Here is a 12,837-nt window from a genome sequence, read left to right on the forward strand (position 1 = left end):
AACCCAGCTGACATTGAGATTGCCTGCCACTCTGTATTCCATATTAGTTTGGCTTACCCCAAAATAAATTCTTATCCCCACTGGAAAGCCTCCTGATGGCCTCAACCCTAATAGTCTATCTACAAAATTTAAGTCCCTCTTCATTATGACACAAAGTGCTCTCCCTGTGGCATTTTCCTCAACTACGTAATTCTGCCTCTTGTGTTTTGCTTCCCATACCTTTGATGTCTCTGCACTCCAGCTCTCCACTACTTACTCTTTCAAACCTCATCAATTAACCATGGGTGGTGGGGTGGAGATACGCCTCTACCAAGAGGAGGTGTAAACCACTCCTTCCCTCCGCTAGCCTGCAGATCATCCTTGGGCAAGGTGTAGCACCTGCTTAGCCCCCGATCAGGGTCACATAAAGCCATGGGAGCAGGCGGTGGATGATCGTATGAGTAGCTGGTGCATATCACAAGTCCTGGTTATGGGACCAGCGATGCCAGGCAGACAATCTCTGAAGAGTATTGATAATGGCTGGGAACAGCTGTCTTGTAAAGACACTGCTCAGAAGAAGACAATGGCAGACCACTTCTGTCGAAAAATTTGCCAAGAATAATCATGGTCATGGAAAGACCACGATCGCCCATGTTATATGACACAGCACGTAATGACGACAACAACTATTGACCAGGATTTGAGGCACCCAATCAGCTACCACCTTCTCGGTTTGTTGTTTTTATTTCTGCAAGCCCTCATTCGGTTCTTAGCTGGGACAGAGATCATATTTTATCAAAAGCAACCAGCTTAACAGTGTATTAACCTCTGTGTTAGTAGATATGTGGATGGATATATGACCCTGCAAAATTGCAATTTCACCCTTTCTTGGTATGCCAAGCATGCATTGAATGTAGTTCTTACACCCAATCAGGTTGCTGCAAGCGAAAATGGAGAAACTGGAGGAAATCTCGTAAGGGTCACAGTATTGAAGGAAACCATTTGGCTCATTCCATGCTGAATTTGTGAAAGCAATTCATCTTGTTCCCATGCCATTTCCCCACAGCCCTGCAAATTCTTTCTTTTCATACACAGCCTGTACTGTTCTATATTCTATATACTCATCCACTTCCTGTTCGAATGTCACTAATGGACTCACCTCAACAACTACCCACCTCCGTGCCAAATTAGTTTCCTCATGACATCTTAAAAGCACACAAGGGTGCATAAATCCACTGGTCCTGACCAAGTGTATCCTAAAGGATTGAGGGGAAACTAAGGAAGAAATTACTGGTGCCCTGATACAGATATTTGGTCTGTATCATTAGTCACGGATGAGGAACCAGGAGATTGGAAGGTGGCCATTGCCATGCCTTTGTTGAAAAAGGGCTGCAAAAACAAACCAGTGTGGGAATTTAATGGAGTGGATTCTGAAAGGCAGGATTGATTAGTAATATAAAAAGCAAGGATTGATTCATAATATCAAAGGCAAGAATTGATTAGTAATAGCCAGCATAGTGTCTCATAAACCTACTCATTTTTTTCTTTGAAGAGAAGATCAAGAGGACTGACTCTTGGAGTACTCTGTGCAGCTCTGGTTACCTACCTATAGGAAATAAGTCACTAGGTTGGAAAGAGTGCAGAAATAACTTATGAAGATAGGACTGGAGGGGAGTGCTTGAGTTATAAGCAGAGTCCAACCGTACGTCCCCGTCATGAGCGGTGGAAATGGGTAAGGCTGGCCAACAGGGGTCTCATGAAGCTGTACAGGCCAATCTCCTGTACAGTGGATACAATGGATTATAGAAACATTGATGAACTCCAACCATACCATCGACTTCAGAGGACGATGAGATGGGAGGTCATGGCCTATGCTCCACTTGAAGCCAAGGGCCCAAGCCAATAAGGATAAGCTGGGGCATTTTTCCCTGGAGCTTAGGAGGCTGAGGGACGACGTATAGAAATACACAAAATCAGGAGAAGCAAAGACAAGGTAAATGATCACAGTATCTTTCCAGAGTAGGTAAGTTTAAAACTAGAGGGGAAAGGGCCAAGGTGAAAAGGGAAATAGTTAAGGCATACCTGAGTTACGTCAAAGGGTCTCCTTCCATGAGCTGTAACTCTTTTACTTTTATTCTCTTTACCAGTCATTCTTAATCCAGATTCCTAACACTTTCAAATTATTATTTCAGAGGATCTGTCCTGGGCCCAGCACACAAGTGCAATTATGAAAACACGGCAGCACCTCTTTTTCATTGTTAGAGAAGATTTGGCATGACATCCAAAATTCTGACAAGTTTTTATAGATGTGTAGTAGAGAGTATACTGACTGGCTGCATCACAGCCTGGTATGGAAACACCAATGCCCTTGAATGGAAAATCTTACAAAAAGTAGTGGATAAAGCCCAGTCTACCATGGATAAAACACTTCCCACCACTGAGCACATCTACATGAAGCATTGTCGCACGAAAGCAGCATCCATCATCGGAGAACCCCATCACTCAGGACACGCTCTCTTCTCACTGCTGCCATCAGGAAGAAGGTGCAGGAGCCTCAGGAACAACACCACTGGGTTCAGCAATAGTTATTACATCAGGCTCCTGAACCAAAGGGGATAACTTCACTTGCCCCATCATTGAAATGTTCCCACAACCTATGGATTCACTTTCAAGGACTCTTCATCTCATGTTCATATTTATTGCTTGCTTGCTTATTTATTTATTTATTATTTTCTTTCTTTTTATATTTGCAGTTTGCTGTCTTCTGCACACTGGTTGAATGCCCAAGCGGGGGCAGCCTTTCAATGATCCTGTTATGGATATTACTCTATGGATTTATTGCGTATGCCCATAAGAACACAAATCCCAGGGCTGTACATGGTGATATATATATCCTTTGATAACAACCTTGCTTTGAACTTGACTTTTTTGCAGATGGGAACAATTTCTCCATGTCCATTCCGTCTCTGCTCTACATTCTTTTAAATTTGCACAAGCCTAATTTTTTCAAGAAACTAACTCCAACTTTTCCAATCTATCCCTGTAATTTAAGTCACTCTTCCCTGGAATCATTTCAGCAGTTGTGTCTGAACCAATGATTGTAGGAAGGGAAATGAAGGCGGCATTTGGAATGCACGTCTTCAGAGGCTGAAGCAATGAGCATCACACTTAGGATGTCAGTTTCAGACTGGGGTGGATGAGATCTACAATGAGATCTACAGTGAGATCCGACGGCCAGGTTGGCAGGACTGCAATGCTCCATGGACAGCGACGGGCATGGCGAGGAACAGAAGACATAATGGTCATCCACTGCAACCAAGGAAGACCGCAGTTTGTAATCCTGGTTTGTACCACCTGGACTTAGGAGGTCGAGGGAGTGGAACTGTCTCAGTGTAACGTCTTTTCCACTTTAAAAAAAACCGTCACGCACAGGCTTCCTGCCGCCGTCCGACACAATGGCCAACCCGCTGTTGCAGCTGAACAAAACTTTGTTTAGACTGCACTTGGAATATTGTGTATACTGTACCTCTGCTTGCCAATCCACTAAAGATGTGGTAGCAAGCATTAAAAAGAGCGCAGAAAAGATACACAAGCATTTTCTGTGGAATGGAGGGTTTTAGTTACATGGAGAGATTGGATAGGCTGGGATTGTTCTCACTAGAACGCAGAAAGATAGTGGGGGGGTGAACCTTATCAATATTTGCTCTCCATCTTCCTCTAGTGCTCCCCTCCCCCTTTCTTTCTCCCCAGCCCTCCCGTCCCATGATCCTCTCCCTTCTCCAGCCTTGTATCCCTTTTGCCAATCAACTATCCAGCTCTTAGCTTCATCCCTCCCCTCCTGTCTTCTCCTATCATTTTGGATCTCCCCCTGCCCCTCCCATTTTCAAGTCTCTTACTATCTCTTCTTTCAGTTATTCCTGATGAAGGGTCTCAGCCCGAAACGTCGACTGTACCTCTTCCTATAGATGCTGCCTGGCCTGCTGCGTTCCACCAGCATTTTGTGTGTGTTGCTTGGATTTCCAGCATCTGCAGATTTTCATGTGCTTATCGATATTTATAAGGTTACGAGGGGTTTAGATAAGATAGTTGTTGAGAGTTTCCTCCCCCAGGTTAGGGAAGTCCAAAAACTAAAGAGTATAGGTTTAAGATGAGAGGGAAGAAATTTAAAGAAGATCTGAGAAGCAAATTTTCCCAAAGAGAGGGTGGTAGAGGCAGAAACGATTACATTTCAAAGACGTTCGGACAGGGAAGGAGAATTGGGACAAGGGCTTACTGCAGGCAAATGGATTAATATGCGAAAGGTGTTGCACTTTGGGAGGACCAACCAGGGTAGGTCTTACACAGTGAGCGATAAGGCAATGAGGAGTGCAGTGGAACAAAGGGATCTGGGAACACAGGTCCATAAGTCATTGAAAGAGGTGTCACAGGCAGGTAGGATCATAAAGGCGGCTTTTGGTACATTAGCCTTTATAGATTTAAGTACCGAGTACAGGAGATGGGATGCTATATTGAAGTTGTATAAGATGTTGAGGCCTAATTTTGAGTATACTGTGCAGTTTTAGTCACCTACATAGAGGAAATGTGTAAATAAGATTGAAAGAGTACAGTGAAAATTTACAAGGATGTTGCTGGGATTGGAGGACCTGAGTTATAAGGGAAGATTTTACAGGTTAGAATTTTATTCCCTAGAACATAGAAGATTGAGCGGAGATTTAATGGAGGTATACAAAATTATGAGGGTTATAGATAGGGTAAATGCAAGCAGGCTTTTTCCATTGAGGTTGAGTAAGACTACAACTAAAGATCATGGGTTAAGAGTGAAATGTGAAATGTTTAAGGGAAACACAGAGGGAAACTTCTTCACTCAGAGGGTGGTGAGAGTGAGCCGACAGCATAAGTGGTGCACGCGATTTTGATTTCAATGTTCAAGAGAAGTTTGAATAGGTACATGGATGGGAGGGGTATGGAAAGATGGAGGGCTATGGTCCAGGTGCAGATCGATGGGAGTAGGCAGTTTAAATGGTTTAGCATGGACTGGATGGGCCAAAGGGCCTGTTTCTGTGCTGTGCTTTTCTATGACTTTAATATACTGTAGATGGTGATCACAGTCAGTATGAATGAGTTGTACCAAGGGGCCTGTTTTCTGTGCTGCACAGCTCTATGTCTCAACTCTAATGGTTTATCATGACTTCCTTGCTTTACCTCTCAATGCAACTTACATTTCATTTGGAATCACTTTCTCAAACTTTCTGTCACTGCCAACAAATTGTGCTTTGGCACCCCACTGATCTCTCTGTTTTTGTCTCTTTTTAGAATTTAATAACCCTGTATATTTTCCCAGGTTATAACATTAAGGTGAAATTCACAAATTGTGTATAGTTCCCAAATTCATTTGCTTGTAGGTTCGTATTTTAACAGCCATGTCGTTCCCACTGTGTATAGGAGCATTGTTATCTCTAAGAACTTCTCACCATCTGCAGAAAAGGCTTCTATGGCCTTGAGAGAAACTACTAGACAGGGTGGGGTAGGGGGGGGGGAAGATCAGGAAAAGAAATTTCTTCTCACAGGATTAGTAACCTTTAGAGTTCTCTACTCTAGATAGTGGCATAGACTGAATCATTGAATATACTCAAGCCTGAAATGAACAGATTTTTGTTCTACAAGAATGTCAGAGGTTATGGGAAACACTCAGTGACGTGGAATTGAGGCATATCATATTGACTACAATCTTACCTAAAGGCTGGGTGCACAAGGAGCCACGACAGCAATGTTGGCTGGCTGACTTCTTACGGGACACACAGCATTGTTGTTAAGGTTCCAGGATCGGTGGAATCCAAAGTGCAAAGTAATGATGCAACCATGGGTAGGTAACTTGTAAATCACATCTCTCTGCTACAAGACCTGCTCATGATTCTTTTATGAATTTTACTGGTTGCAAGTTGGTGTTTAACAGCAATCACTTTTGAAGAACATGGAAACAGTTATCACACACTAGATATTATCAATAAATCAGAATCCAATGCCGGGAAATGTCAAGCCTGGCAAGTTGAATTGAGCTGAGAAATGTCCATTCTAATTTCCAGATGGCAACTAAACAGCTGGAAATTATGGCTAGTGTGGTCAAATGTGCGCAAAATGGCTTTATGGACACTTTTGCATGTAAAGCGCACACACAACTTGGTCCAATGTTTAGGCAGTGACATGCCGCCAAGAGGATAACAACCTTGATATGGCTTGGAGGCTTGCATGCCCCAGTGACCCAGAGAACTATGCTGGCTGGAGTCAGGGGTTGTTTCTTTGGCTCTTGGTAGGGTCGCACATACTAAACAAATCAAAGGAGAGGCCAGACTAAGAGTGGCCCACCAGTCCTCCAGGTTCGGGGTTCAACTCAGGGCCAACAAGGCTGACTAGTAAAACAAAATTATTAAGAAAGCAGCAATGAAGAATCTGTCTGATTGTGACGGTATCCACCTCAGGAATACCATCACTCGCATGACTGACAGTAGTGAAAACCAAGAGGAAGCTATTGACATGATGAAGAAAGCCATGAATGCTGCCAGAGATGGAGACCAGCAGCATAATGGGCAGTAAGTAAGAGGTGCTTTCTGTTAAATTGTACAACAGATAACCAGAAGCATCTTCTTTGCTTGTCCCATGTCCCTTTACCTCCATATTTGCCTCTTCACCTCCTTCACCCATTCATAATGGGCCATGTCTTATGACATGGGCAATCATGGTATTTCCATGACCATGATTGTTCTGGCAAATTTTTCCATAGAAGTGGTTTGCTGTTGCTTGCTTCTGGGTAGGGACATTACAAGATGGGTGATCCCATGCATCATCTATATTCTACAGCGATCGTCTGCCTGGTGTCAGTGGTTGCATAACCAGGATTTGTGATATGCACCAGCTGCTCATTCTACCATCCATCACCTATTCCCATGGTTTCACATGACCCTGACTGGTTGGGTGGGGGGGGGGGTGGGAGGCTATGCAGGTACTACACTTTGCCTAAGGGTGACCTGCATGCTAGCGGACAGAAGGAGCTCGTTTGGTAGGGATACATCTCCATCCCGCCACCCTCTTCGTCTTCTACGGTCCCTATAATAAGTCGGGAAAGTGTCTGAAAATGATGCAGATTTTATTCTTTATTTATTGGTTATTGAGATACAGAATAGACAGGCCCCACCCCCGGCCCTACAAGCTGCGCTGCCCAGCAATTCCCCAGTTTAACCCCTAGCCTCATCACAGGACAATTTGCAATGACGAATTAACCTACTAACCATTACTTCTTTGGACTTTGGGAGGAACCCAAAGCACCCAGAGGAAACCTACATGGTCACAGGGAGAACATACAAACTTCCTCACAGGCAGCATCGGGAGTTGAACCCAGGCGCTGTGTTAAACACAGACAATTGAGAAAAAATTCTCTCGATTTATTTCATTCATAAATTTCCAATACCAATATTAATCAAAAAGATTCTTATTTCTCACTACCACATTATCAACTGTAGAGTACCAGAAACCTAATATGCTGTGGTGAACACCACAGACAGAAAGACACAAGGTCAAAGTATCAACCTTTACTGTCAAAAAGGGCTATTGGCATAAGAACACTAACACCAGGCAGCAGACAACATTTGAGCTTTTAAGAGGCAGGGGCAAAACAGGAATGCAGAGGTCATGGAAAGGAACGCTTTGGAACTTCTACAAGAGCAAAACTACCTATTCGACCTTCTGAACTAAACACAATTTTGGAAAATACATTTGCAACTCAACTGTTAGGTGGCCGGCACTAAGATCAAGGAATCCATTTTTATTCAATTTAAGATTAATGACCTGCAGAGCTTTGCTGGAGGTCTCCATAGTGATCACATACCACCTGATCATGATGTTATGGTTATGTTGAATTCAAAACTCTCTCACAAATTCATACAAACTTGGAGACTGGTACCTGCAATAGCGTATACAAGTCCTCAGTTTAACCTAGAAACACAAGTTTTCATTAGTTTCTGAGACCAAAAGATGACAGATCTTCAGATAACCAATACTTCATGATGAAAACACGAGGAAATCTGCAGATGCTGGAAATTCAAGCAACACACACAAAATGATGCGTTCACCAGCGTTTTTTGTGTGTTACTTCGTGATGAAGGCTGGTATTAAAGAGTACAGAATTTATAAAGATTATAAAATGCATCGGATGTGAAGTAATGTTCAAAAGGACAGTAAAGCACAATTTGAAGGTAGAACAGAACAATCTACAACAGGGGTTCCCAACCTTTTTATATGCAATGGATCAATATCATTCAGCAAGGGGTCTGTGAGCCCCAGGTTGGGAACCTCTGATCTAGAAAGTATGACTGTGAAATAGGGGTTCCCAGCTTTTTTTAATGTCACTCACCAATATCATTAAGCAAAGGGTCCATGGACCCCAGATTGGGAAACCCTGCTGTAAAGTATGAAAAGGGTAAGTGTCTATCTGTGGTGCTATGATATTGTCCATGAACTTCATGTAATAAACCTTTATATTTATAAAGGTTTGTCCCATGTCTGATCCTCCAGTGTCTACAAATAAATAGACCACATCTTGTCAGGTATTACTCAAGTTATACTAGTACATTAATTTGAGGCCTCCATTGGTCAGGATTTTTCATGGACACTGCATCCAGGGCAGTACAATACAGAGAGCAAGCAGGTGCCCACGTAGCAGGATCCCCCTCTTCACACATCTGATGAACTCAAAGGAACGGCAGAGACCGATGCAGTTCGGCACCAGCAACGTTGCAGGAGTTGCCAGTCAGCGTTGAATTCAACATAGGACTGCCTCAGGGACTCCAGCTCCACATAGCCTGAAGGCAGTCGAGGTTTGAGACCAGCGTTTGCCTTCTCCAGTACATTCATACATTACAATTAATTGCTGATTAAGATCACTAATAGTATGTCAGCTTCACGTAAAAAGTGCACAATACAAATTTACATTGGAATAATAAGCAACAAAATGATGCAAAAAAAAAGCCACCTCAATAACTAATAATCAGAGTCAGAGTCATAAACACAAGAGATTCTGCAGATGCTGGAAATCTTGAGCAAGCAGACACAAAATGCTGTACGAACTCAACAAGTGGAGTGCACTAAACAGTCGGCATCTTGGGCCAAGAAGGCCTCCATTGGTCAGGATTGTTCATGGACATTGCATCCCAGCTGTCTAGATATGCAAGCCAGGGCAGTACAATATGGAGAGCAAGCAGGTGCCATCTAGTCAACTACTCAATCCTGTGCTGCCTGACTTGGCAAGTTCCTCCAACACTTTGAAAGTCAGACTCATGCACCATGGACGTAGGCACTTGCCCATGTTTGCCTCAAATCTCTCCAAACCTGTCTTATTCGTGCACAATTTTGCTCCAAACATCTGAGAACTGCAGAAGGAAGAGTAAGCAATAAAGTTTTTCCAAAAAATGACAACTATTAAGATCACAAACAAGAAAAAAATTTGCAGATGCCAGAAAGCCAAGCAAACACACACAAAATGCTGATGGAACTCAGCAGGCCAGGCAGCACCTATGGAAAAGAGTACAGTTGACGTTTTAGGCCAAGACCCTTTGCCAGGACAAATATTAAGATGGTGACTCAAGACTACAATTTTCTGTAAGTTTGAGTTCCTGATCTCCTTTCATTATTGAAAGAAAGCAGTAAGCAGAACCAGGCATTTTTCCATTACTGATAGAATGGAAGTCAACAAACAAATTGCCCTCATGCACTCAGTTTAAAGGCCAATTCAACAACATTACAGTCAGGTGACTGGAAAGCAATTAAATTCCATTTTGAATCCATATTTTGCTGCAATGCATTTTATCAGATCAATCACTCTCAAAGTAATGTTAGCATGAATGATCTCAAAATAATTACTGTATAAGCTACTCTAAAATATTTACTAAACACGAGAAAGTCTGCAGATTCTGCAAATCCAAAGCAATGCAACACACACACACAGAATACTGGAAAAACTCAGCAGACCAGGCAGCATAGAATGATAGAAAAGTACAGCACAGAAACAGGCCCTTTGGCCCATGTAGTATATGCTGAAAGGATTTAAACTGCCTACTCCCATCGATCTGCACCCGGACCACAGCCCTCCATATCCCGAAGAAGAGTCTCGGCCTGAAACGTCAACTGTTGATTCATTTCTGTAGATGATTCAGCATTAGTTCTATAGGTCCTTCAGCATTCCACATGTGTTTCTAAGATATTTAATTTGAGAATCAATGTTAAAATATACTTACAGAAAGAAAAAAACCATCAAATTTTAACACTGAAGCTGACATATGTTGGTCGGAAAGCTCAAGTTGCAATTTGGTCAGAATCTTGATCAACATGGCCCATAAGAGTGGTCGAAACAATGAGTGTGCGTACATAGAACATCTACCTGATCAACAAGCAATAGTGCTGGAGGAACCCATCAGGTAAGGTAACCTCTATGGAAATGAGTAAAGAGTCATCATTTCAGGCCAAGACCCTTCTTCAAGACTGAGGGGGGCCAGATAAAAAGGTGGGGGGTGGGGGAAGAGGGTAGCTGGAAGGTGATAGGTGAAACCAGGTGGGTGGGAAAGGTCAAGGGCCAGAGAAGAAGGAATCTGATAGGGGAGGAGAGTGGACAATAGGAGAAAGGGAAAGAGGAGGGGACCCAGGGGAAGGTGACAGGCAGGTGCGAAAGTCAGAGTGGGGAACAGAAGGGGGGAGGGGGGATTTTTTTAAACTGGAAGGAGAAATCTATATTCATGTCATCAGTTTGGAGGAATAAGGTGTTGCTCCTCTACCCTGAGGGTGGCCTCATCTTGGCACAAGCGGCCACTCATTAACAAAGTTGCAGCACGAGTCCAGAGCCCATGCCAGCTCAAACACTTGCAAAAACATTGTCTGCTTCTCATTATGAAGAAATACTCTCCAAACTATCAGCTGCCACTTTTCTGTTCATCTGATTCTTAAAGAACAGTAGCCGTGTCACTGTTTATAAATCGTTTATCCTTTGTTTTAAATCAATGATGTAAAATAATGGGACTGATTATGATTACTTATTCAAGAGTAAACAACGTATCATACAAGTTACAATTAGTTTATTCTGCCACGGCATTGATAGAATGCAAAGAGTGTATAGGCAATGGGAATAACCCTATTGCCCACAGTACAGCTTTTTTTAAAACTGCATTTAGAAAAGCAAGGGCCATATTTTTAAAGCCTTCGGTATTACAGATGATAATTTCTAGCTGGATACAGTTCTGTTGGTAATCTTGTTATGCTTTCATAGGACTGAGGAAAATGTACTGCAGAGGGAGCGAAAAAAAAATAAAACCGCCCTACTAATTATACTGCTGCAGCACTGAAATAAAGCTGCGTTATTTCCAGAATATGCAGCTCCAGTCTGCAGGTTAAACAGCAAGTGAAGCTGAGGCTGCCTAATTCCAGGAAGCACAGCCTGCGACCCGACTGCGGGCGCACTTAAAACAAAACGCCTTAAACATCTTGCGCTTTAACATCCTGCCGACTGTTCGCTATAAAACAATGTCAAAGAAAATATGTTCCAAACTCGCACACTTGTAACGCGAAAATACCTAGTAATTAAATACAAAATGCACTTAAAAGCTTTTAGGGAGAAAAACGACCACTGGAAGACTCATTCAATTCCCTTGCCTTCAACTTTCATCCCTCCAATTAAAATCACTTAACTTCGATCTCTTTTTTTTTGGAAGCAAGTTTATAACGATGAAGCTAATTTGACTCCTTTCACTAATCACTTGGTGAATTGATGCCTCTGTCCACGACTGCTTGACATACTTACCAATGATTCACATGCTAAAACCTCCGAGTTTCAATGGTTACTTTCATTAGCACCAGATGGCCAGGTTGACAAATCGTTCAGGAGTCACCAGCAACAACGCAGCCCTGGATAAATAATCTTCCTCCTCTTTAATATTTAAATAGCGTCAACCCCCTAAAAAATTTAAAATATTAGTAAAAGATAAAAGTCTGACTCTATCCAGTCGACATTACGTACTTTTTGCTGTCTTCCCCTCCCCTTGAAGAAAATCCTGAAGATCAAATGTTGAACAGGAGCTTGGTCACGACGTACAGGCAAGCCCGAGGCTGCTGATCCGAATCTGCTTTTCACATCGATCTTTGCCTTTTTTTTAATGTGCAAAAGCATTAGTCTGCAAGACGTGACAGCTGCAATTTTTTCGTCCCTTGTTCTTACAGACTTCGCGGCGCGCACATGAAGGGAAGTAGCCCCACACTGACACAATAATCCCAGCTGGAAATAGGAAAGATCTTCCGCCTCTCAATCGAAACAATGGAGCGACTCTGCATCGGTAGAAGAGCAGTAGGCTTCAACGTGACTCACCAAGAGCCAATCAGGACCGCCTCAGATGAACTATATAGGAGGCACTTGGTTCACATGAGTACTGTGCTTTCGGTGCTGGGCTATGGAACGAGCCGGAGCAGAAGGCTCTGCAGATGTCCATGCAGCGCCTCGAAATCACTGAAACGGCACTGTTTTACTGCAATGTACAATGAAATTATTATGAGACCACTAGCCAGTTTTCTTTCTCCAGGTCGTATTCTCGAATCAGGTTTATTATCACTGATGTATGTTATGAAATTTATTGTCTTGAGGCAGTAGTACAATGTAAAACATAAAAATAACTATTAGTTACAAAAAAAGTTCAACAAATATATTGTTCCAGGGTTCATGGACCACTCACAAATCTGGTGGTGAAAGGGAAGAATCTGTTAAATGTGGGCCTTTGGGCTCCTCTACCTCCACCATGATGGTAGTATTGAAAAGAGGGCATGTCCTTTGAT

At 42.7% G+C, this 12,837-nt stretch overlaps 1 protein-coding gene across 4 annotated transcripts in view; it reads right to left on the bottom strand.

Annotated features, from left to right (window-relative positions):
- The window catches only part of csrnp3 (cysteine-serine-rich nuclear protein 3), a 235,708-nt gene extending 223,397 nt beyond the window's left edge, over positions 1 to 12,311 (bottom strand). For 3 of the 4 annotated variants that reach the window (XM_072262045.1, XM_072262043.1, XM_072262044.1), the window contains exon 1: positions 12,032 to 12,311. The gene's annotated coding sequence lies outside the window, so the exon portion shown is untranslated. Of the gene's footprint in view, positions 1 to 11,815; positions 11,987 to 12,031 lie in introns of those variants that run through there. The other variant, XM_072262046.1, reaches the window with a different exon arrangement.
- Between the last annotated feature and the right edge of the window lie 526 nt (positions 12,312 to 12,837).

Source organism: Mobula birostris, chromosome 6 (genome assembly GCF_030028105.1).
Source record: "Mobula birostris isolate sMobBir1 chromosome 6, sMobBir1.hap1, whole genome shotgun sequence".
In the NCBI taxonomy this organism is placed as follows: domain Eukaryota; kingdom Metazoa; phylum Chordata; class Chondrichthyes; order Myliobatiformes; family Myliobatidae; genus Mobula; species Mobula birostris.